Consider the following 26,276-nt stretch of genomic DNA (forward strand, 5'->3'; position numbering starts at 1 on the left):
TTGTGGATCTAGCCCAAGTGTGTGGAGATGTGGTGGGAAGTGTATACATGCACTTACATGTAATGGATATAAGTGTAGGTAAATATAAAATAATATGAGGCCTGAGGACTTACTAAACAACCTTTGTGTCAGTTAATATAATCTTTAATATGTCTATGCATTTACCTGCAATTTTCATTATTTCATTTTTCTTCATACCTGAATAATCTTCCATTGTGCATGCGTATCATAATTTCATTATCCATTCATCAATTTAAAGAAATTTAGTTTGATTCCATTTCCTGACTGTTGTGGCTAGGGCAACTTTGAACATTGTTGAGTAAGCATATGTCAGTTAGGATGTCAAACACATTCCTTATAAAGGAAAAATAAATATATTATCATATTTCATTATTTAAACTTTATAAACAGATTCAAATCATTATTTTGAAAATAACAGCAACACATGTGTATACATAAGTATACATGGAAATAAGAAAATATATGTCAATATAGGACAAATTTAGAAAAAGTAAAAATTGAAGTTGAACCATATCAGTATTATCATTCCATTAGCCACTGTCATTTTATTGCAGTTCTTAGAAATTGGGGTGCTGGAGTCTTTACAGACCTTAAGGCCAGAAGTAGGTAGATCAATGAGGCCAGGGTTTCATTTCCTGCACTTCTGCTATCATCAGTCTGCCTATCTGCCTTCTATCTGTCATGAAAAGAATAAAATACAATTACTTTACTTGAGAAAAGAATGATTGGTACACCTAGAAGTCCCAATCTGAAAGTGACTATTGAATCTTTTGTAGCATAAGCTCTGAGCTTTTATAGTTTGACCATGAAAGCAATGTACTCATTCTGTTAGCTACAGCTCAGTGTCAGCTTGAACTGGGAGTGGTTATGTAATGAATTGAATAGTTGACATTTAGTGGTAGCTCAAGGCTTCTTTTTGTTTGTGTTGTAATTTGTTTCTTTCCTTAGTTTTAATCATATTATATTATATATTCATACTATATTATATACTTGTATATATTATGTATTTTATATTGTGCATCATAGTAGCCAAAGCTAGTCAAAGGTTGGAATGAGTGCTGGTCTGAAAGAAAAGATTGGCCAAATACTATAGTAGTGGCTCTCAACCCCTTTGGAAAACCTCTATCTCCAAAATATTTACACCAAAATTACTAAGAATAGAAAAATGGCAGTTATGAAGTAGCAATGAAATAATTTTATGGTTGGGGGGTCACCACAGTGTGAGGAACTGCATTAAAAGGCCACAGCATTGGGAAGGTTGAGACCACTGTTCTGTAGCCTCTACTGGAGTCTGGGTCTTCCACTGCTGTGATCCACTGTGATAGGTAGGGATTTCTAGGATGCAAATTCTGAGACACGTTCTCCTGGTTCTTTAAAAAAGCACAGCGTGATAAACAGCACAAGTGAGAAGGACTCTGAGTGGCAGAGCTCAGGACAGGACCAGCTGGATTGCAGCATGGCTGAGGCACTTCCCCGAGGTGTCAGAAGTGGAACAGCCCTTGATATTGACCCCACCATTGTGTAGGATGTCAGAGTTTTACATCTGCAAAGGGCCAATCATCAGATATAGACTGTCTCAGGGCACGAGTGTGTCCCTGGGCAAGATGGCTCTTATCAGCTTGTGGCAGTTTCTAAAGAGAGGCTTAGCTGAAAACTGTCAGTTGCCAACAGCTAACTAAATAGTTAAGAGAATTGTGCCTTTCAGTTCCCATATGGAAGCACACACACTATCTACTAAATGACCTGAAATAGCATTTCACTATGTTACTGTAGTCTATAGGATATGTATACTAACCCTATGCAATCTCTGTTTTTGAAATGCTAACTTTATTCTCTCTCTCTCTTTCACTCTATCAAAATATGTGTGTGTATGTATGCACATATATGTTTACTTTTTTGCATGTAAGTTGCAAATATTTGCTTTCATTTTTGTGTGTATTATTCACATTTTATTTAGCATGCTATATTTCTTAGCTCTTTACATTTCCTCTTCTTTTTTACCTCTAAGGATGTGTTTACAGATAAATATTTGCAGGTAAGTTTATTTAGTCTTTTTAGAGTTTTATATTTAATATTTGATCTATTCAAAGTTTCTTCTGGAATATAATTTAAGGCAATGACTTAAATTATGGATATGTATATCTGTATGTATTTGAATTTATGTATGATGTATCTACATTTATATGTGTATACAATATGTGTGTGTTGCATGTATATGTATATATATTATATGTGCATATATGTGTGTGTGTGTAAGAGTGATGTTATGTGTGTGATGTGTGTCTTTGTGCCTGCATGTTCATGAATATATACGTGTACATATATGTGTGTAGTATATATCTGTATGTATATATATGTATATGATTTATGTGTATATGTATGATGTGTATGCATGTATGTGTTTCCCAGACAAGTCAACATTTATGTCTCATCTCCATACTTTCATATAGAATAATAACTGTATCATTGTGACAAATTTTTTCTGTGTGACACTGAACCTTTCAGTTAATCTATGTGCATTTGTGTCTAAACTATAGATCCTTTAATATTGTAATTTTATGATATTTAGCATACCACCTGGCTAATCTAAGCCACCAGTGGGAACAGCCTATAGATACAGCAGTAGATGATTTTGATTTTTACGCATCTAAAATCTGAATCGTTTTACTTACATTAAACCTATATTGCCCTTAATTTCTAATTGTGTACTGGACATTTGGCAGATGTTTATATTCTATCTGGAAGTCTTGCTTTCTCATTTTTCCTCCCCCATCTGTTTTCTCTGGTAGATGATTATTATTTTAAAATAAATTTTGAGTTGTTTCTTTTCAAATTTATATTTCATCCCCCAAATTGTAAATATGATAAAGAAAAATACACAATTACTGAGTATTGAGTAGATGATATAATTTCCTTTTGTATGTCATCTTTATGACTCTTGTGTTCTCTAAGTTGCAAGTAGGTCAAGATTATCCCACAATATGAAAAGCAAATAAGAAACAATAGTTGTATTGAAATATGCTAAGGTAGTATGTACATATCTACTTGTCTTTCACTGTGCTAAAATGTTGCTGTTCAATAGATGTTTCATCTTTATAAAGTGATCAGCTTGCCTTCACACCATATGTCTCTGGAGTGAAATTCATGAGGCCTTGTGTGCATGATTCTGTGGCTGGGTTGACTTTTAAAGAACCCATCAAGCCTAAATCTGAACAGATCCAAACACAGTTGGAAAGTGTGAAGCTTATAAAATGAACTAGATGGCTGTTTATAATTTGATTTTCCATTTGCTTCAGACATAGACTGAAAGATGGACAACACATAAAATTTATGGAGACAAGAGCTAAAAAATGGAAAATGAGGTTTACTGCTCAAAAAGCTCTGAAGAAATTCCAGGCAGAAATAAAGTACTTAGGCCTTGCAGATGCTTCAGCCAAAGCTTGCCCATGACAGGGCACAACCTGTCGGTGCTGGGCTGGGTGTGATGACATAGAAGAACCTACCCTGGGGGAAGTACAGGTTGAATGCAGATGAAAGTTCAATAGTGACAGTTTATTGGCTTGAAGAATTATTTATTATAGTTTCTGACTCAGAGTTGCTTTTATAAATTTGATTGTATTATGCTCGTTTATAAGTCCCAACACAGCTTCTCACCTCCAGTGTCTTTGGTAATTCTATATCAGAATTCATGAAGTAACAGCTTCTTGCAGGGCACCTTCTCGTGAACTTGGTGAGGATAAAATACAATTAGAATCTTATTTGTATTATTAAGGTGTCTTTTTTGATTGATCAGGTCAAACACCCCTTAAGAGGGTGTGTCTATCAGCATTGGGCATATATGTGCTAGGGACTGGAGCAGCAACCAAATTTTTCTATCATTATGATGACTTCCTGGAAGGACATTGTTCTACAAATGTAAATGAGAATGTTATAGACAGTGGTTATGTTATTTGTCTTGAGTTTGGACAGTTTGGACTAATATCTGTGGTGGTTGTCTTTAGGGAGGGGAATAATATCAAAATATATTATCCAAAACCCCTCAGGAGTCAGTAGGAAATAGAAATATATTCCCTTTGGCAGTTGATTCCTCAGCATACTAGTTATGCCCAAACAAGGAGGGAAATCTTTTTCTTGACATCTGTTTTATTTCATTTCTTGCCTTTTCCAGCACTCAAGCTGTCAGCTCTTGCTCTGTCAACAATGGCGCTTATGAGCCAGGGAGTATTCAGATCACTGTTGAATACTCCAGGCGTGGGTGCCTTCCACACCACTAGCTCAGATGAGATGGCAAATGCTGAAAGGAAGGTACTGTTCAGTGTGCATCCCTGCCCCCCCCACCCCAAAGAAGCTGCCTGCGAGAGCAGTAAAGCTGTTGTCAACACTACTTGCAAGATTGTTTGAAGGAATACTTTCCCCACAAACTAGTTCACTTTCTGTTGGCCATAAACAACTATTTTATATTTGTTTCTAAAACCATTTGTGGCTCTAGGTTAGCAGACATTTCCTTTTGAAGAAGGGCACTCACCTGTCTCAACACTACTTGTTGTAGTGAGCTGTGATAGGATTCAAGGATTTAAAATGATCCCGGGTGTCCTATTAAGTTGGTAAAAATTCCCAAAACAAAGATTTTTCAGAATATTGCTTAACTGTGCACTGTAAGCAGATTGAGTGAGGAGTCTTATTCTCTAATTCATATTTTCTTTCAAGAGAAACACTGAATATATTCATTGCAATTCATAGTAGTGGTTTTCATTAAATGTATGCCTCTTTTTTAAAATTTATTTTTCACTTTATATTCCAACTCCTTCCCCCTCTCTCCCCTTCTTCCACACTCAACCTCCCCATTCTCATCCCCTCATCAACTACTCAGAGGGGGTAAGGCCTTTCATAGGGAGTCATCAAAGTCTGGCATACCAAGCTAAGGCAGGACTAAAACCCTCCTCCCTGTATTAAGGCTGAGCTTGGTATTCCACCATAGGGAATGGGCTCCAAAAAGTTAGTTCAGGCACTTGGGATAAGTCCTGGTGGCATTATCCATTCTCCACCCAATAGATCAAGCCATATAACTGTCACCCACATTCAGAGGACCTAGTTCAGTCTCATGCAAGTTCCCCAGCTGTCATTCCACAGTCCGTGAGCTCCTAATAGCTCAGGTCAGCTATCTCTATGGTTTTTCCCATCATGCTCTTGACCCCTCCTCTTGTTCATAATATCCCTCTTCCCTCTCTTCCCTCAACTGTACTCCAGGAGCTCAACCCAGTGTTTGGCTGTGGGTCACTGCATCTGCTTCCATCAGTTACTGGATGTAGGTTCTATGATGACAATTAGGGTACTCACTAATCTGATTAAAGAGGAAGGTCCATTCAGGCACTCTTTCCACTATTGCTATGAGTCTTAACTAGGGTCATCCTTGTGGATTCCTGAAAAATTTTCTCTGACCCTCAAATTGCTCCCTCTATCAAGATATCTCTTTCATTGCTCTTTCTCTCTGTCCCTCCCTCATCTCGGTCTTCGTGATCCCTCATGTTCGCATTCCCATCTCCTTCCTCCCTTCTACCTCCTTCCAAGTTTACCCAGGAGAGCTTAACTATTTTCCCTTCCCTGCTCATCCCCCAGGTGGTTATGGCTCTCTGTCCCAAGTCACATCTTTTTGTGTTATATTTTATTTATTATCCCTGGATTCCAATGGTTTTTCATCTTCCAGTCTTCTTATTAGTGACCCTCCAGCCAGATGACAATGGTCCCTGAACCAGCCTCTCTGGACATTGCTCTTTCATGTGCCCACCTCTCTTTCCCAGCTTCTTTGCCCTCAAGAACACACATTGCAAATTCTAGGGGTCTTTGACCATGAACATTATCAGACCTCTTGAAATGATATGAAACAATGACTTTTTTTGTACAACCTACATTTATTTTCTAAATCAGAATGCTGGGGATTGTCTGGACTTAGCTTAGCATTTCAAAGTGATAGGGCAAAGTAAGGATGATGGTTATATATACAAAGAAAATTATCATATGCATTTCACAACAGAAGAGAATAGAGAGTTCTTTGTGAATGAATAATGTTTTATTAGAGTCATTTTGTATGACTTGAGTCATGACTGTTCTCTGGCAGTTCCCACAATAAGCTATAGGAAGCATCAGTACTTTCATAGACACTGTTGTGATCCTATCTCATGTAATCCTGGTGGTTCCCAAACTCACTATGTGACATCGGACAATAAACAAATCTCTCTTCTTTACATAGCATCCATTTTCTGATGTTGCCCTTCTTTGTGCCCCAGTTTCTCTTTGTAAACTTGTTCTAAATACCCCGTATTCACTGTGGTTAAGAAACTTCCGGGATCTTCAAGTCAACAGGCAGATAGGCAAGAAGCTACTGGTACCACAGTAGAGAGAACAAAATCCAGAAGACTAGGGTTGCCAAGAGCAGCTTATCATTCCTTGGTATTGGTTCAATGTCACCAGAATATAAAAAGAAAAATAGAACTCAGCTGTGTTATACCCATCCTTCAGGCCTGCACTTTCAAGTCCCTACATACATTGGCATGCAAGTTCACTACAGAGAGTCAAATATCTCTTCCAAATACATTCATTTTTTCACCTGTAACTTTTATAGTTTTCTGATACCATTACCACTACTGTTTTTATAGTTTTTTTGTTTTATTGAAGCAATGAAAAATTCCTTGGTGATGATGTGTTATCCCATAAAATACAAGTGGTTCTTGTAGATTTGCATTGTTCATGGAAATTCAGATGTCATATTGGATCATATAATATAATCTGTTTATTACAAAATTAGTATCTTGCAAGCATATCTTTAAGACAGCTAAAATAGAACATCTCATAATCTAAAATAGGAAACATTTTTATCAATAATATATGTGAAGTGTAACAATTCCACATGTTAATAAAAATACTGCATGGAATTCCCTTCAGATATGGTGTATATGGAGTTCTTAATTGGTCTAGATAATAAAACGTCAGAGTCAGACAAAGAAGGAAATGCTGAGAAACCAGAGAGAAGGAGCAAGTCACGGCACACCTTACCTCCTTAGCTTCTCAGAAGACAAGAGAGTGATTTCCTGTTTCTCCCTGCTTATATCCTGTTTCTGTCCAGCTAACTCATTTCCTGTCTGTCTGTACAGACATCCAGACCTCTATGGTTAGCCAGTGACAAGCTCTATTCTCTGACCCCTGAATAGGCTTTATTTATACAAGCAAGATATTACCACAATAAAGTGTATATGAAACATAAATGAATTTTGTGTTTAGGCTTGAGGCCATCCTCAATTTGTTTTGTTACATGTATACAATATTCCATTTAAAATTCCATTTAAATATAACATGGTATTGGAATCACTTTTAGTCCAAACTTTTTTTCATAAAAGGAATACTTCACTGATATTATATATCTTGCAGCAGTTATAATTCTGAATGAATATAGAAAACTGCCTTTGGTAATTTTCTACTCTCTGATAACATGAATTTTTAAATTTTTGTCACTCAAAACAGCACTTCAGTGAAAACTCTCATAACTATATTTAAGTATTCATCCTTAATTATTTTCTTAGACTGAATTCTTAAAACTTTAATTATGGGATCCAATATCAGAGGATTTTTGATGTGCACTCAAAAGTTGGAAACTATGTTTATCGTTTTGGGAATGCTCTCACATCCATTTATCCCAAAACTTACCAGTTTGAGAGTTATTACCAGAAAACCCAAGAACAAAAGACAAAGATTAGGGATGCTTTTTCAGAGTAGTTGCCAAATAATGAGATACGAGAAGAAACGATGGGAGCTTTTAAGAATAGAAGGCACACATTGGAGAGGCCCAGGAATGGCACAGTCTGTACCCCTATCTGCCTGTGCACCCCAACTGGCTGTTATTAAAGTGGAAGGGAAACTTCATTCTAATCAAGGTGACACTTGCTTGGGTTTGAAAATACTCTAACTCTGTAGACCAATAAGGGAGAAATGATGACATTTTGCTACTGTGACTTCTAACTTTGGGTCAACTAAAGGCTGTTTTGCATGCTCTAAACTCAGGATAGGTGTTTGAAAGAACGATAGTTAATGAAATGTATCATGTCACATTTCCCTCTTAGTTTCTGTTAGCTTTGGGCAGGGAAGGCACAGCTAATGGTGTTTAGCATCATCGGTTTGCTCTTCAGCTCGGCTGGGGACGGCTTATGGGCCCACCCACTCCCAGCTGCTCTTTCCTTCATTCTTAATTAAGCAGTGGTGAGCAGTTGGAAGACTGCTTGCTAAGACATTAGCACTGAAAGCGGCAGGCTGCCATTTTGAAACTCTGCCTCCTCTCTCCACTCTCTAACTCCTTGTCCATCCCAACAAAATGCACCTGCTCTTGTTTTCCTATTACTTCTTTCATGCATGAGGTCAGCATTTGTTTGTGAATTTCTGGGTCAGTTGCAAATAATTTGTATTGAATTGCTCCTTTATGCCATTTTGCTGTTTAACAGGTGGGTTTTGTTTATATATATATAACAAATATCATATATATATATCAATGATATCATATATATATCATTGTTGGTACACATTATATATACAATAATGTATCATATATAATTAAAATATATAAATAAGCATTATATTCTGAAATTAATGGCATTAGTGCATTTTAAAAAATTCCCACCCCAATTTGTTATTTTATTTTTACATGGTCAATGAACATCTTTCTTGCTATTCTGTTTATATTGTTTTCCCCCAAGTAGAATCTATTTATTTTTGTTTTTTATTTTACACCCCCATCACAGTTTCCCCTCCTTCCTCTCCTCTAGTCCCTGCTCACAACTCTCCTCTCTATGCTACCATTCACTCCTCCATTTTTCTTTAGAAAAGGTCAGGCCTCCCATAGATATCAACAAAACATGGCATATCTAGTTACAGTGAGACTAAGCAACTCTCCTCATATTAGGGCTGGGCATGAAACCCTGTATGAAGAATAGGTTCCCAAAAGCAAGTAAAACAGTCAGAGACAGTCCCTTCTCCTGCTATTAGGAGTCCCACAAGAAGCTACACAATGTAAAGTATCTACAGAGGGTCTAGGTTAGTTCCATGAAGGCTCCCTGGTTGTTAGTTCAGTCTCTGTTAGCCTCTGTGAGCACAGGTTAGTTGATTCTGTGGGTTTTCTTGTGGTGTCTTTGACCCCTCTGGCTCCTATAATGCTTCCTCTCCCATTTCTACATGATTCCAGAGTTTCACCTAATGTTTGGCTGTGGGACCGCACCTATTTCCAACAGTTGTTGGAGGAAAGCTCTCTGATGTCAATTGGGCTAGGTGGAAATCTATGAGTGAAGCAGAGTATCATTAAAAATCATTTCATTGACTTTTTTTTTTGCTAGTCCTGTTTGGTTCTAGTTCTGGGTCCTGGCCCTTCAGGCAGTGCCGAGAGTGGACTCTCTTTTATGACATGGGTTCCAAACTGGATCAGTCATTTGGTGGCCACTCCCACAGTCTCTGCACTTCCCTTACCCAAGCACATCCCATAGGCAGAACAGACTGCTGGTTGCAGGTTTTTGTGGTTGGGTTGGTATTCCAGTCCCTCCACTGGGAGTCTTGCCTGGCCACAGAAGGTGGGTAATTCAGACTAGGTATCCCCTATTGCTAGGAGTCTTAGTTGAGGTCATTCTTGTAGATTCATGGGAGTTTCCCTTCCACTTGGCTTCAACCAGACCCAGAAATGACCCCCTTTCTAGTCTTATCTTTCAGTACTCTCCCCCTCTATCCACCCACAATCATTTCCTTCAAGTTTCCCCCTACCCCACCCTGCCACCTCCAGTCCACCTAGGAGATCTCTTTTATCTCCCCTTTCCAGGGAGATCCATACATCTCCCTTTGGGCCCTCCTTGTTACCAAGCCTCTCTACATCTGTGGATTGTAACATGGCTATTCTTTATAGCTAATATCCACTTTTGAGTAAGTACATGCCATGTTTGTCTTTCTTGGTCTAGGTTACCTTACTCAGGATTACTTTTTTCTAGTTCTGTCCATTTACCTTCAGATATTATGATACCATTGTTTTTAACAGTTGACTAATATTCCATTGTACAAATGTACCACATTTTCTTTGTCCATTGTTCCACTGACGGACATTTAGGTTGTTTTCAGGTCCTGGCTATTATGAATAATGCTGTGATGAACATAGTTGAGCAAGTGTCCTTGTGATATGATTGACAATAATTTGGGTATATTCCCAAGAGCGGTATATCTGGGTCTTGTGGTATATTGAGTCCCAATTTTCTGAGGAACTGTCATATTGATTTCCAAAGTGGCTGTAAAAGCTTGCACTACTACCAGGAGTGGAGGAGTGTTCTCCTTGCTCCACATCCTCTCCAGCATGAACTGTCATTTGTGTTGTTTATCTTAGGCATTCTGACAGGTGTAAGATGGATTCTCAAATGCATTTTGATTTGCATCTTTGATAGCTAGGGATGTTGAACCTTTAAGTGTGTCTCTCCATATGAAATTCTTACATTGAGAATTCTTATATTGAGAATCCATTTTAATTGGATTATTTTGTTTGTTGATGCTTAATTTCCTGATAACTCAACTCTCTCAGGAGCTTAGTTGGATTTTAGAAGATAGAGAAAGTAATTCAGAGGAAAGTGTGTGTGTGTGTGTGTGTGTGTGTGCATGCGTGTATGTGTGTGTATGTGTGTGTGTGTTTATGCACACAAAGGTAGGTAAAGGAGGATCTTCAGTTGCCTTAGTCGCCTTGGGCTACTTGAACAAGATGGCATAAACCAAGTATATTAAACAACATACATTTGTTTTTACAGTTCTGAAGGCTGACAGATCATGGGACCCCACCCTCATTATCTCATCTAAACATTACTCTCACAAGTTCCAATTTCAAACTGTCGTATCACGCTTCAGCGTGTCTCCTGAGGGATTCACAAATATCTAGTCCAAAACACATATTAGAACCATTTCAGTATTGTTTTCATTTACCATTTTTCTAGAGTCTCTACATTTCACTGCAGGGCACCAGTCTTTTCTGTAAGATTTCACTTGTGCAAAGAGCTTCTGTTATATTAAGAGATTAGAAACTGTGTAATCTAGTTTGAAATCCTAAATAAACAAATGGGTGTTGTATCTGAGTCTCCAAGGCAGCAAACGGCATCTTTAAACATGTCCATTCACTTTGGATATTTTGTGATTGATTGCTTTAGGTCAGCAAGTGAGACTGGCATTGGAAATACAACAAGGTAGACTGAAATAGTCAAACAATGAATGGGAGCTAACTGCTTTTGACCATTATATAAAAGTGTACATTGAATTATCTGTGACATGGTAGTCCTGGGCCATTGTGGCTTAAGATTCAACAAGACAGGTGTTCCTCAGCCTAATACCATGGGCTGAACCTGTCCAGACCTTGAGAGGCTGCCCTCTAACACCATACTTGAAGTAGAGATAACAAATGCCCAAGTAACTATAAACAAATCACTTTTACTTTATATACTTACTCAGTATGAAATAATTACTTTTAAAAATCGTTAGAAACAACCTCTTCTTCAGTGACAGTGTTCTCAATGCTAAAATTCAACATTTGTGTTTCAAACATACATTGACTTTAGTGTTTCTGTCTTCAACCTAATATTCTATTACTTCCTGGGGTATGCACAAGTCCCTTTATCTCCCTCTTGGTGTCATTAGCATGCATAGCCTCAGGAACGATTGACATACTGATAAAAGCAACTTCTACTAAGATCTTTTTAACTCAACCCATGGATCAATATATGCCATGTGATTTATTTTATTTTTGTGGCTTTATATTTTCTGTTATAAAAGTATTTTGTTTTCATTGAAGGAAAGTTGGAAATGAGAAATGGTAAAAAGCACTAACCATCCATCCATGCATATGTAGCAAATGTCAACATATTCATTTATCTTTTTATGTTTTATTTGCATAAGTAAATATTGGTAGGGTTCTGCTGTACTTTCTATCTTATAAAATGCTTAAGAAAAAGTCTAAAGTATTTATTTGATATCATTTGAATTTCAACTCTGATTTTTAAGGTTGGTGTTAGAAGAATAACATTTATTTAGGATTATTTCTGTGCCAGTCAACACTGACTATGAAGTCATATATATGCACTGTTCTAGTCAGGTAATTGGTACCACAAAAGGTGCAGACATCAATCAAGACAATCAGGACATCTCTTTGGGAGATGCTTCATTCTCAGATGACTAATTTCCTACAAGTTGACATTAAAATTAAACAATGTGCTGTGTTATAGGTATCATAGCCATCTAGTGTGGTCACATGGTTGTCCCTATCTGACAGAGGCAATGGAGCACAGTAGACTTTTAATCATTGTCCCAGATTTCAAATGTAAGAGAGTGCAGGAATTGGAAGCCAGAAAGCATAATTGGTTTTAGTCAGGGATTTTCAGTCTGGCAATAATACCTAGCCAGCTGTGGTAAACTTAACATGAGTCCTTAATATTGGATACTTACATTTGAAGATATTATTATTATAATAAGTATTACCATAAATACAAGTGAATACATCTTTGCTCCTGTATCTGTTGGTTTCCTTAAGATAATTTCCAGTGGTTAGATTATAGAGCCTGGGGATTTTTGAACATTTTATGGTATTAAATATTTATGTACACTTAAATTATCAGGTAGCTCAGTCTACCAGACAATATGAATGGAAGGGCTAAAATAATAGAACAATAAATTTGAATAGTTGGATTTCTAGCAAATGCTCACGCCTCTTTGTATCTTGTGGGAGAAATCTCTAGTAACCCCCCTTTTAAGCCCCAGAGTTATGAAATACTTCAGTTAAGATTTGACAACATCTTCAAAACACAAATTTTGGAAATTTGGCAAAAGCTAGCACCTAGATTTCTTACCTCTCCTATGCTTATCTTAACACACATTTCAGCATCTCTTGATAGTTCAAGAAAGTACTTGGAAGCTCAATATAATCTGTAAGAGCATTTAAGCCAAATGGTCTTTAGAGATAAGTCTGTTTTTGCAAATGCATTAAGGGATTATGTTGAAATTGCTTTAGTAGAATTTCCTGCATAATTTTTTCAGTATAAAAATATCTAAAGATGTATTTTCTACATTGAAATTATTTCCAGCAGACATTTTGGGAATATTTGAGTATTCCAGTTTCTCTCTTGTATCACAAACATACAAAATAATAGTTCTTAAATTGTTTTCATTGGTGTACATACATTGTACACAGTATAGACAAGACGTTTTCTATTTGAATTATTAGGGAATTTCATGTGTGACGACTCTATGTCCATCATTTCTACTCAAATCTTTCCACACACTATTAAGTTTATCTTGTGGTTCTCTGGATGACCTATCAAAGGTCTCATCCCTGGAGAAGACTGATTATCTTGCCCATTATTTGCCTGTAACTCTTTATCTAGGAATGGGGCCTTATGAAGTTTCCCCTAACCATGTTGGCATATCAACTGGTATTGTGTGCTGGTCTCCTGGATGCCTTCATTGTCATATATAGAGGACATGATTTCATAGCAATCTTTCTGCCACCTCTTCCATGATGTTCATTGTATCTTCAGTGTTGGTTTCTGCTGCAGATAAATCAATCCAGGTTGGGTACCCCACATTCAGTTGATCTCTGAAGTTTGATTTGTGGATTTGTGTAATGGTCTCCATATACTGCAAAAATGAAGCTTCTTCTGTAAAGGGTAAGAGATAAACTTACCCATGGGACAAGATAGACGTTATGAATACAGTTAGGAATTACATTGGCTTATGTAAGAAGTGCTCTCCTTTAGGGTCTCATCAGCCGTGAGCAGTTGCCTGGGTTTACAGTACCAAACATGAAATCACTCCTATTGTGAGACCATATCTTAAGTGCTGATTAGAGAGCACTCAGGTGTAACATTAATTATGTAAATGTCATCATGGTATTCTTGGCACTATCTTGCCATACTGGTCATTGTGGTTCATAGGCTGTATGGCTGACTACAACTATTGATTGATTCCTCCTCCTTGGCAGCTTATATAGCTCCTTTGGACACCATGAGAACTAGCCCTCCAAGAGGAGGCATCCGAAGCAGTTCCAGCTTCATTTCTCCAAGTCTTTTGTCTAAAGTGAGTGGTAGCTGCAACAATAGGGTCTTACTTTCAAATTCTGGGAAGCAAACAAATGTTTAATAAAAACTCAACAATTAGCATTTTTCTTATCATTTCTCACAATTTTGAAATAAACCAATATTATAAAATTCTCTCAAAAATCACTCTTACATATCTCTTTGCTCAATCACACACCCAGTGAAATCACATTTTCCTGTCAGGAATTCCAAGTGGGCTTTTAGGGTTCTGCTGGGCACAGCCAGTGTCAAACAACTGGCCCTGTTTCTGTTGTCACTGTCCTCAACCTCCTGCCTTCACACACACACACACACACACACACACACACACACACACACACACACGACATACAATCTAAAGCCTGTTTTTCTTTTCTCTTTAGTAAAAACTGAAATTCAAAGTGGCCCAGTGGCTTGAAGGACATGAAGATGAGACTTTGGAATCATCACTGTCACCCACTGTGATATTAGGAAATTATTTAAATTAATTGATTCTGTATTTCTTCACCTATAATTTGAGGATAAATTGTAAGTAGAGGTTAAACAAAATAATGCATGTAAAAGTTTAGTTGCTTGGACCCTGATCAATTGCTAGAAGCCAAAGGAATTTTTGATGAAAGCTTAGCAAACCTCGCTGAGGATTATTATCAAGGTTCTTCAGTGTCTCTCATTTCCCAGGAACAAGCTGTGCTTCTTTGTTTGTTTATTGTCATTATCTCACTTTTCCTGTCTCTTATCACTTCTGAACTTGCCTTCATTATCTATAGTTCTTGTGATAAAGCCTAGACTGTGTGCTGAGATAGAGGAAGAGAGTTCCTAGTGCTGTCTTCTGGATACGGCACAGATATGTAACCACAAACACACAGAGCAGCCATGTCTACCTACTCAAGACTTGCATACACACATGGAATGAAAGGAGAAGAGGGTGAATCTGGAAGAAGAAAGGTCTGGGCAGGAGTGGTAGGGAAAGAAGAGGCATTAAACATAAATGCAATGTGATGCATGCAAGCATAAAATCATCAAAATTAACAATGGAAAAGGAAAAACAAACTATAATGAAAAAACACCAGACAAACAACAACAAAAAAACAAAGAAAAAACCCACAAGAAAGCCCAGGTTCTTCTGAAGAAGCATAGCCATAAACTACCCTGCTCAGCTCTGAAGTTTCTACATCTGCCAGCTCTTCAACATTGCAGCAGCAGAATCTTCATTGTATTTTCTACCTTAGTTTCCTTACCCATGAAATAGATGTTGAAACTGTTTGTCCCTCAATCATTTGTGAAGTTTAAATAAGAAATGCATGCAGAACACCTTAGACAGGGCCTTGTACATGATAACCACTATGGAAATATCCATAATATTATCATTGTCATATATGAAAACTTTCTGAGCCTAGCTTGGTTATCTGTTCTTATTGCATATCCTTGTTCCCTGCTACCATCTGATACATGAATCTTACTGAAACAGAATATTGAACAAAACTATGGTTATACTAGAAAGCATCTGTGCTGGCTCTTTTAATACTATCATCAGTTTGGTCTGTAGGCTAGCTCATGGGGCATTTTCTTGATTAATGTTTGGTGTCTGGGAGGAAAAAAGTCACTCTGTGCAGTGCCATCCCTGGGCAAGTGGTCCTGATTGCTATAAGCAAACAGGCTGAACAAGCCCTGAGGAGCAAGCCAGTAAGCAGCATTCTTCCATGGCCTCTGCTTTAGTTCCTGTCCTTAGATTCCACCTTGAGTTCCTGCCCTAGGTGCCCTGGATGAGAGACTAGAACTGCAAGTCAAAATAAACCCTTTCCTTCCCAGATTGCTTTCAGTCATGGTGTTTATCACTGTAATAAAACCCCCTAAGACAGCACCTATAAAGCACTAGACCTTTTGGTTGACACTTAGCCGCCCAGGACTTGCTCCAGTTTGCCCATGCCCTTCTTGATAGTATCTTCCTATAGACACCAAGACTGTATTCTCTCCTCATCCTTTGTTTTTACCATTATTTTGTATTTTCCTTTGGCTAGTACGTGTATTCCTTCTTTATCTTGTCTCTGTTACACATACTTGGTCATCTCTCATCATGGTAGAGGATACACACTGGCATTGGAAATAAATTCCTTTTCTCTGCAACAGTACTTTAAAGACAATAGGAATTCAATAACTCTTTGTAGATTTTGATATTTGCTTAATTCTTTCAATTTTCTACATGTGATGTAAAAATTCTTTTTCTTCAATTTTACTCATGCCTGCCTACATACTTGAATATATTCTGGATTTTCATATGAAAAATTTCAAATAAAATGTACAATTTCCAATCCTGATATTAACTTTTTATGCTTTTGACCATTTTCATGCACCTGTCTTTACTTGTGCTAATAATGCCACCATTTATATAACCCATGTGATAATAGACACTTTATCATATATATATATGTTTCACTTATTATAGTTAGATATATTTCACTTTATATATTTATTTCACTGTTATTGCCAATAATTATTACAGAAATTCTGAGGTACTGATTCCTTGTTAGCAATATATCTTTACTTATAATAAATGTCTAGTTTATAAATTTGTCTTTCTTACTACACCTATTAAGACTTCATAAGGCAAATAGCCTCCAAGAATGTCAGGGAATATGACATTTGACTACTAGATGTCTTGTCAGGGCTGGTTCCTTTTATATTGAAAATTGAATCTCTGGCTAGACAATGCTGCAGGATTTAGATGGTGAATTGGTGCTGCTGGGTTGTAAAGCAGACATGAATGCTAAGTACTAGATCTGCAATTTGCAACCCAAGAATCGCAGCATCAATTGCTAGACTGAGGGGTATCTGCGAGATGACCACTTTCAATGTTCAATCAAAGCCCAGTTGCACTATACTCTCATGAATAGTCTTACTGTCCCATAAACTGAGACACTGCCTGCTATGGATCTAAGATTTGCAATGAATGCTTCATATGTGAACACCTTGTGAGCCTAAACTGGTCTAGATGCAAGTTGATTTGGACAAACTTTTAAAGAGCTTGCAGGAGTTCCAAAGGTTCTTCTCCACTAGCTGCACAGATATCTTGCATGTTATCTAGGACTAGATGAAAGAGATCCACAATGCTGTTCAAGAGATAAGCCTTGGCTCTCTGAGGGACTTGAGCTGATAAAGTGAGCACATGAAATGAATATTGGTAATTAGCAAAACTTGAAAGGAAATTTAAAGTTGGGGGGGAGGGTTCTGTCTCTCTTAAAGTGTGTTACCAAATGAGGTTTTATCTAAGTTTTGCATTGAAGATTTCTTTCTATGGGCTTGGAATATCCAGTAGGTGTTTCCCCCAGATAGAAATTCTGCTTGCTATTTCTCTACATGTTTTATGTTCCATTTACTTTATGCAACGGGTAGATTTAAAGTCAACCACATGCCTGAAACTGGTCTTGGAGGTAAGGAGTTTTTATATATAAAAATCTGGAGATTCCTGTCCTGAGAAAGCTCATGAGCGATAAAGACATGCCTATGGGGAAAGATGCAGAGACAGTATATTCATATATGAAACAGTTGTTCAAACAATAACAAAAATGTAAAAGTCACTGGAAACAAGGTTTAGATGACATTATTGATTATAATCAAATAATCATTTGAGGTTTCTAAATAATATTTTCGATAATATTCCAGAGATATAAATTGGCCATCATTGTGGTTTATAAAGTAGACATAAGTTTTATTCCACAGATAGCTCAAAATTCTATCTCTCTGGCACTTTCTGCAATATATTATGTAGAAAGTACACATGTATGACTATGTCCATGTGTAATAAATAATAAATAGGCAAGATATGAATATTTTATGAAGGTTATTTTTTTTATTAAGGCTTCTTCCTCTTCCTAATTTCATGAAGGAATAATTTAAAAATGGGCTGGTGAGCTGACCCAGCATGCAAATGTGCTTGCCGCAAAGTCTGATTACCTGAGTTTGATACCAGAACGCAAATGGTTGAAATAAAGAACCAATTCCCAGAAGTTATCCTCTGACCCCCATATATATGTCATCTCTCACCCTTCACCCCCCAAAAGAAAATGCTTTAGACATTAAATAAAATGTGTGTTTCCCATGGATGACATGTTTTGATATAGGTACATGCTGTAAAATGATTAAATCAAGCTGTTAACATAAACATTAGCACACACATGGCTTTAGTGTTGATAACATTTAGGATCTTCTTATCCATGTTCAAGTGTAAAATGCAGTACTGTTTACCATACTTACTGTGTTAAGCAATGGCATCCCAAACTTACTCATCCTGAGTGACTGTAACTTTGAATCCTTTCCCTTAAGTTTCACTTTCCTTTGCACAACTTTGGTCCCTGAAAACCTATAGTCTACTCTCTGATTCCATGAATTAATTATTCTCATATTTTTCATATAAGCCAGAGAAGTTCATGAGTGTCTTACGTGGCTTGTTCACCAGCCCTAGCTCATCTAGGTATGACCATGTTATTGGATATTACACGACATGTTTTTACAGAATGAGTATAGTTTTCCTCCATACATTTGCTTATATTCATCCATCATCTGATGAAGTTTAAAAGGATTCTATATCTCTTCTGCTATAAGTATCACTACAGTGACTAGGAATCACTACAATGATATCTCTTCAACAGTTTTATTTACATTTTCTTACATATATTCACCCAGAAGTGGGGATTCTGTGGTACAGATATTACTTCTGATATTGCTTTCATATGCTTAATTCTCACCATTACTGTGCAAACATTATTTTCCTCTCTGTATTCTCACCAGCTCTTGTTCTTTTTTGTCTTTTTAAAAATGTGAGACGGTGTGTTTAATTTGCATTTTGTAATAATTAATATTAGTATCTTTCCATGTGCCATTGGCCATTTGAGGGGGGTCTATTCAAGTGTTCTGCCTCCTGTTTTGGGGAGTATGAAGGGTACTTAGGACTGATCCTTAGACCTCATATATCAAACATGTACTTTATTAAATGGCACAACCTGATTTTTGGTTGAGTTGTAGGTCCTCCTGTTAATTCCCTCTCAAGTGTATGATTTCAACTTTTTTTCTCCTATTTCACAGGATTTCTCTTCATCACAGTGATCATTTTCTTGGCTTCTCAGAAACTTTTGACTTAATGAATCCCCATTTATCTGTTTGCTTTTGTAGCCTGTGCATGGGAGAAGGTACCTAAGTGACCATTTTCAAACCAATGTCAATTTGCACTCTGTATGTCTTCTTCTACTCATTTTATAGTTTTAGGTTTCATGTTCAAATCTTTGACCCTCTGAGTTAATTTTTGTACATGAGATAAGGTCCCTGAGACGGGAGGTCAGTGCAATATGGAATATAATATATTTATTTACATACAAGCTGAGGGGCCAGAAAGCATGGCAGGCTTCCAGAGGAGAAAAGAGCGAGAGAATACTTTTTCTTTCCTTAAATAGCCCACCTGTCTAATCTTCATATGTCTGCCCCTTTTGGGCAGATAGCTTTGTGGGCTCACCTCCTACGGGTCCCCATTTTATTCTTTTGGTTATATACAGCAAATTATCTCAGCATCATTTTGTTAATAACTTATTTTCTCCCCTGGTGTGTTTCTGGCAGTTTTGTCAAAGATTGATAGTGTAGTCTCTTTCCAAGCGCTAGAATATGACCCAATGATTTATATTATCTCCATTAAACCGTGTTGTTTTATGAGAGCTTTACAGTGTCTTTCAAAACACAGAAACTTTGTGTCTTATTTTTTTTGTTTAATAATGTTTGGTTGTTAAAGATTTTGTTATTGCTTTTTTGTTGTTGAAGTTCCTCTATCTCATTGAAAACACAATGCACTGAGATTTCACAGACTACACCAAGTCTATAGGTTGGTTTGAGAACTGCGGACATTTTGACAAGATTGTTCTCTCAGTACACATGGTAGAGTATATTAGGTTGTCAATCAGGGCTTTCTAAGATACACAAATCGGTCACTTCTTTGGTTCAATTTATTTAAAGTGTTTTGTTGTTTTTTAATGCAGTAATATATCTGTTGTTCAGTATTATCCTCTGAGTCAAACTGCCACCATCTTCATTATCTGTTGCTTGCAAAAGATAGTCATAGCTGGACTTGTTGACCATTGGCTTTCCCTCACAGAGTGGGTGGGAAGGTCATGGGACCCTTATGTTAGGATCCAATCATTCCTCCTAACCAGTTGTATGTAACTCTGTTTTAATTGCATGTGGTCCTGAGGAAGGAACTAGAGGTTATATGTGGGAAGAATGGGGGGAAGAGTTCCATCTATGTAGATGGGGAAAGCATTCATATCTGCTGAGTAAAGACCTCCCAGTGTGACTGTTGTAACTCTTTTCCTCACCGCTTGCTCTGTAACTAACCCAAGAACTCACTGATTCTCCTAGAGGAAATTTGGTGGGCTTGGATTTCAGACCTTGGAATCGGTGTGTGTGGGGGGGGGCGCAAATGTTTTTTACAGCCGCCTTAAGGAAGGTATTTTAGCAACTATGTATTATTGATTTCTTTGTTTTCTGACAGTTTTTAGCATATAATAGTATCACTTGTGTATATTGATTATGAACTAAGGAAACATTACAGAACTGATTTATTAGTTCTTAAAAGAATATATTTGGATGAAGAGTGGCAATATTTGGAGTCTTCCTGTGCTATGGACTGTGTGACCATATTTGTGAGGTTTTTGGCTCCTCATTTCATTGCGTTCTTCCTCAGCATCCCATTCTGTGGATTGGTTTTCTTTTGTGGGTGTTGACTCCTCCAGTTGCATGCCCATCACAAGGTTATTTTTCCTCATGGTTGCTGCAAGACCTGTATAAACATAGTGATTCTGAGTAGACAGTTTGATTACAGTGGCATGTAGTTCATTTTCACCTTCCCCTCCTCTTCACGTTGCTGGTGGCTTAGCTTAACACTTTCATCTTAGAGGCTGATGTTTCTTTATAACTGCTTAATTGAATTTACAATTGAAGTTCTTGATATTTTATTTCTCTTCTCAATTCACTATTTGTGTTCTTTAACTTCAGAATCTTTCTCTGGTTCTTTCTTGTGGTTGGTATCTCTGTTGAATTTGTTTTTTATCCACAAGTTATGACATGTTTCATGTAGTTATCATTCTCTGAACTTTTAAAAAGATGATTATTTTGAATTTTTTTGTCAGACAGATCATAGCTCTCCATTTCTTTAAGATCATTTGTAAGTAGTTCACTGTGTAATTTCTGGTGGTATTATTATTATTATTCATGAACTTTTGGCCGTCTATTGATGTTTTCTGGTCAAAGAAGCAAGAGCCTATTCCTGTTTTGATTGATTGTGTTTGACAAAGTAATCTCTTTACCAGTCTTTCCAGAGATCCTGGGAAAGCCATCTTGGGGTCTGTTAGCAAAACTCTTCAGGTCCTCAGGTCCTGATTCTTAGAGAGGGTCTAGCACCTGAGTTCACAGAGTAGGCTTAGGGTTTGGTTTTATTTGAATAGGGCTGGTGATGACCATACATGATTGGGCCTGAAGCCAGGTATAATGAAACTGATTTGGCATGCCAGCCAAGGTGAGCAGACCTGGAAGCTTATGTTCACAAAAAAGCAGCTTGGCACTTGTTCCAAACTGTATCATGGAACCAAAGTGTTTAAATGCTAGCACATGAGATTGTCAAAGTTAGATGGGACAGAGATCTCCCACAGCTATAGCAATAGTAAGCCTGAACTATGATTTATGGGATGATTCAAACCTCAAATTTGCTGTATCCCAAGAACTAAGGAATAGGCTTGAAGTCTGAGTTTGTGATGATGACTGGTGATATGGGACTAGCCAGCTTAAGTCAGTGAAATCTAGGTCCTTGAGAACGCAAACAAAGCCTAAAGTCACAGTGCCCACTCTAACCTTAGGGCCAGGCTGGAGTCTTTATCTCAGGGTGCTAGCTAGGAACTGGGGAAGGATTAACTTGATGTCTGGTTTACCAGTGTCTATTGTGGCATTATGGACTCAATTCACTCTCCTTCCTCCATGTAGAAGATATTTCTCTCCCCATCATGTTGTTGATGCTCGTAAAAAGAGTAACACAGAAATGTAAAACTATCTTTCCCCACCTTTAATGTATCTCTTCTTATTTCTGCCCCACAGTATAATCTCTCAGCTGGATTTCATATCTCTTTTGAAGATATTTTCTCACATGGATAGTTTATCAAACTGATATTTTCATGAGACAAATATGAGAAAATCTCTCTGTATTTTCTTTATGACATTGCCAATGTCTCAAAATCTTATGGTTTGCATCTTGTTAAAATCTTACTATAGGATTTAATTTGTATTGGGAATATATGAAATTAAATACATTTTTCAATTAAACATCTTCTAAAACTGAAACAAACAATCTCATCATTTAAAGAGAAACATTCCAACCAAGGTTTGAGCTGTTCCAGATAAATTACAGTATTATAATTTATTATCTTTTTTGTTGTTATTCTTGTTTTGTTTTGAGACAGAGTTTCTCTGTCTAACAGCCCTGGCTGTCCTGGAACACGCCTTGTAGATCAGGGGAGCCATGAACTCAAAGAGATCTGCTTGCCTCTGCCTCCCAAGTGCTGGGGAAAAAAGCAAGCACCACCACTGCCTGCTGCAATTTATTATCTTGAAACACAGTTAAACTAATATTTTTTGTCAATTCTTGATAATGCATTCATCCAATTTACCTTCTTACTTGCAATCTCAAAGTAATATCGGGAGTCAAAGAGAAGCAGCAAATTCTTCTGGATATCCAATGTAATACTGTACATAAGCATGAGATATAACAAAGAAATTCATAAATACAAAGTCAATGAAATGGAAAAATCATTACTTCAGGACTATATGTTTGGAGTATGCCATTTTATTTATAAAATACACATGTATTTAAATATATAATTAAATAAAGCAATCATTTTATTATTTATTAAAGGAGCTGGAAACTTAACCTGAAGTTCTTACTATGTCTCTGCTTAGAACTCTGTAGTCACCTAAAAAGTAAACACTGAGCTCCCTAAATGTGTATCATGAATGACACTAACTGGGGACCAAGTATTCAAACACATAAGCCTATGACTACCATTTTCATTCAATGCACCACATTCCACTCCTGGCCCCCATAGTCTTGGGGTCATAACATAATGCAAGGTGCATTCAGTCCAGTCTCATAAATCCCCATATTCTTTTTGAGTCTGACCACTTCTAAAGTACAAAGTCTCTTCTGAGATTCAAGGCAATCTCTTAACTATAACCTCTTATAAAATATCAAAAACAAATAACATACTTCTAATATACAGAATATATATTATCGTTCCAAAAGGGAGGAATTGTGGCATAGTTAGGAAATAAATACTGGAACAAAGCAAGAACAAAATCTCACAGGGCAAACTTCAAATCCTGTAACTTCTTATGTGATGTCACAGGGCTTAGGTGGCTCTGCCCTGCCAAGTTTGCTGCCTACAGAACATTTCTCTCTTGGGAAGTTTCTACTCCATATGTGCAGGTCTCATAGCATTGGGATAGTTGTTTTTTGTTTAAATGTTTGAGATGATTTACTAACAATTTCTTGAGGGAAAAAAATCAAATTTGATAACAAATTTGAAGTTGAAATGGAGTTGAAAAGCTTCCTATGTTTTTTTATGTTTTTTTTTTTTTTTTTTACGAGACAGGGTTTCTCTGTATTGTTTTGGAGGCTGTCGGTCCAGCCTGGCCTCGAACTCACAGAGATCCGCCTGCCTCTGCCTCCTGAGTGCTGGGATTAAAGGCGTGTGCCACCACCGCCCGGATGCTTCCTATGGTTTTAAAATCAGTTTATGTAAATTGTATTAGGGTGTTCTATTGGAAGTATTTGGCCTGTATCATACAAACATGTCGGGTATATGTGTATAAATTGTCATATTTTCTTGATGGTGATCCTGCCTTAATTTCGATCATCTTAGCTAGAGTACTGACATTGCCACTTAGCTTTTGAAAAAAATACTTTATTGTGTGTCTTCAATGTTTTTGTTTTCATTATCAGAGTTATTTTCTATTTATTTTGTGTTGACTTTGTTTAATTTTTGAAAATTCTAAATGTTAGTGTTAACTTTTGATAAAATACATAAAGTTTCCAGATTCTCTAAATCCTGTTTCAATTTTCTCATGTTCATTTCAATGGAGTTTTGAATTATTTAAAAATATTTGAACTAGACATCAAAAAACCAAATAATCCAATTTCAAAAATGGGGTATATACCTAAACAGAGAATTCCCAACAGAATAATCCCAAAGGGAAGAGAAACACTTAAAGAAATGTTCAACATCCTTAGCCATCAGGGAAATGAGATTCCAAATCTTACAACTGTCATAATGGCTAAGATCAAAAATATAAATGACAGCTCAATCTAGAAAGGATGTGGAGTAAGGGAAACACTCCCCCATTGATAGCACAAGTGCAAAGTTAGACAGTCACTTTGGAAATCAATATGGTGGTTTCTCAGGAAATTAGGAATCAATTTACCTTAACACCCAGCTATACCACTCTTGGGCATAAACACAAAGGATGATTAGTTATACCATAAGGACACCTACTCAACTATGTTCTTAGCAGCATTATTTGTCATAGTCATAACCTGGAAACAATGATGTCCTCAGCCAAAGAATGGATAAAGAAAATGTGATATATATACACACAATGGAGTATTATCCAGCTGTTTAAAACAATGACATCAGGAAATTTGAAGGCAAATGAATTGAACTAGAAAAATCATCCTGAGTGAGGTAACCCAGACACAGAAACAGAAACATAGTATGTTCTCACTCCTAAGTAGATATTAGCTGTAATGTACACCAATTGTCATCAGAGGGCCTTCATGAAGTAACTTATGGAAACATATGTGGAAACCCACAGTCACACATTAAGCTGACCTTGAGGGACTCTGTTAAAGAAAGGGAAGTATTGTAGGAACCAGAGAGATCAAGGACATCACAAGAAAACTCACAGAGTCTGAACCAATAACCAGGGAGCCTAGGAACTGACCAAGGCCCTCTACACATATGTGACAATTGTGTAGCTTGGTCCACTTGTGGGACTTCTAACAGTGGGAACCGGACTGTCCCTTACACTTTTGCCAGCTCTTGGGAACCTATTTCCCCAGAGTGGATTGCCTTGCCTAGCCTTAACACAAGAAGAGGTGCTAAATCTTATGGCAACTTGATATGCCATGCTTTGCTGATACCCATGGGAGTACTACTCCTTTCTGAACAGAAACAGAAGAGGAGTGGATTGAAGGTATGGGAGGGGAGGTAGAGGGAGGGAATAGGAGGAGAGGAAGGAGGGGAAGCTGAGGTTGGGATATAAAATAAAAAGAATAAATTAAATTTTCAAAATTATATAATGTTATGAATACTATATATACTATACATATTATATGTATGTATGTATGTATGTATGTATGTGTATATTTGCCTTGGGCTAGGAAGATGACACAGTGAGAAAGTACTTGCTTACCAAACATGAGGACCTGACTGCAACTGTGTGGGCCTAATACCCGTATAACCAGCACTCGCAGAGGAACAAAAAAATAGCAAAAAAATCCCCTGTAGTCATTTTTTATCACTCGCTATCTTACTTTGACTCAGGTCATTGTTTGCCATTTTCCATGCCCTGTGTGCACTGAAAAAAGAATGTATACTGTTCAAATGCTGATGAACGAGTCAGTTGGTGCACCATTAGAGTTAAGTTTTGTCTCCATAATTTTAATGTCTTGTCACCTTCTCTCAGTTTATTATTTTGCAGTGCTGGGAACAAATGATCAATGTTTAGGAAGCTCTGGACTCTGGAAGTATACTAACAGACAACTTGTAACTGAATGACACTCCAAGCCCCTTCTGTAACTTTGTCTTGTAAATTGCAGTCACAGGAATATCCAAGTCTCCCACTATTTCTATCAATTTGTTTGTATAACCTAAAACTAGATCCATTCTTTGAAAGGACAACCTGATGGTCTTATAGAAAGAGATAATCTGAACATCCCTGTGTCTAATGAAGGAACTGAATCAATGTTCAAAGTTCTTCAAAACAGAAATCACCAAACTCTTAAAGAACATAGACGTAGACTAAATCTCTAGTGTTTGTCAGATGTATAGTAACATTCTG

At 37.1% G+C, this 26,276-nt stretch overlaps 1 protein-coding gene across 12 annotated transcripts in view; it reads left to right on the forward strand.

Annotated features, from left to right (window-relative positions):
- The window catches only part of LOC101823368 (EGF-like and EMI domain-containing protein 1), a 648,492-nt gene that overhangs the window by 496,392 nt on the left and 125,824 nt on the right, over nt 1-26,276 (forward strand). The window lies entirely within an intron of this gene.

This window comes from Mesocricetus auratus, unplaced genomic scaffold (genome assembly GCF_017639785.1).
Source record: "Mesocricetus auratus isolate SY011 unplaced genomic scaffold, BCM_Maur_2.0 Super-Scaffold_100011, whole genome shotgun sequence".
Lineage (NCBI taxonomy): Eukaryota > Metazoa > Chordata > Mammalia > Rodentia > Cricetidae > Mesocricetus > Mesocricetus auratus.